The following is a 1040-nucleotide window of genomic DNA, read 5'->3' as shown; positions in this document are numbered from 1 at the left end:
CTGGCACTGTTACAGATACTGCATAATACTTGTTCTACACTTACAAGAAATTGTTCTTTTAGTGTGGCAGCACCTACTCTTTGGGAGTCTCTGCCTATTGACATCAGGCAGGTACCTTCCCTGTATTCTTTTTGGTGGCTACTTAAAATATTTTTCTTTAGGCACGCCTATCTAGATACATAGATGCTGATGAGTTTCAAACTCTTTTTAAGTTACTGCTGTTTTAATTTTTTTAATGTTTTAATTACTTGTTTTTAACTGTTTTCATAATTTTAAAGTTTCTTGTATACAGCTTATAGGGGTTTTTTTACAATCAAGCAGTATATACATGTTGTTAAATAAAATAAATAAAAACAAATAAATAATTGATTTTTTTTTCTTGATAGATGACAACAACTTGAGAAGGTGTACACTATAGTAACAATCATGTTTTGTTGTTGTTGTTATATGCCTTCAAGTCAAGTATGACTTATGGTGACCCTAGGAATCTTTTGGATATATTCATAGGGTTGTCATGGTAAGAGGTATTCAGAGGTGGTCTGCCATTGCCTTCCTCTAAGCCTATGGCACCTGGTATTCCCAGGTGGTCTCCCATCCAAGTACTAACCAGGCCTGATCCTGCTTAGCTTCTGAGATCAGATGAGATTGGGCATGTTCACGGTAGTATGGCTGTAACAATCATTTTGGTGATTCATATTAATTCTGTTCCTCTAGCCTAGTTTCACCTTAGCTCTCTCCTGGAGCTTGGATTAAGCTTGAATTTCAGGACACTTGCTTTCTTGAGATGCATTTAAGATCAGATCAAGACTGATGGTCAGCTTTAATAGGCTTCCCAGAAAAAACTGCCATATTGGAACACTAAGGTTTAAAATAGCATACATTTTCACATGTGTGTGTATACTTTGTGGTTATGAATGAGCATGCATGCAAAGGTTTGGTTCCAACGAGTTTTGCCTTCTGAATGAAATGGGCAACATATACTTGGGAGTTTTAAAACAGAAGAGAGCCAAGTCAAATCAGATGTTTGCTATTTACAGCAA

At 36.2% G+C, this 1040-nt stretch overlaps 1 pseudogene; it reads right to left on the bottom strand.

Moving 5' to 3' along the window:
• Positions 1-558: 558 nt before the first annotated feature.
• Positions 559-677, bottom strand: LOC133375857 (5S ribosomal RNA; annotated as a pseudogene).
• Positions 678-1040: the final 363 nt, after the last annotated feature.

The sequence above is a fragment of the Rhineura floridana genome, chromosome 1, assembly GCF_030035675.1.
Source record: "Rhineura floridana isolate rRhiFlo1 chromosome 1, rRhiFlo1.hap2, whole genome shotgun sequence".
Lineage (NCBI taxonomy): Eukaryota > Metazoa > Chordata > Lepidosauria > Squamata > Rhineuridae > Rhineura > Rhineura floridana.
Note: the sequence above shows the minus strand (reverse complement) of the source record. Positions and strands in the feature narration are given on the sequence as shown.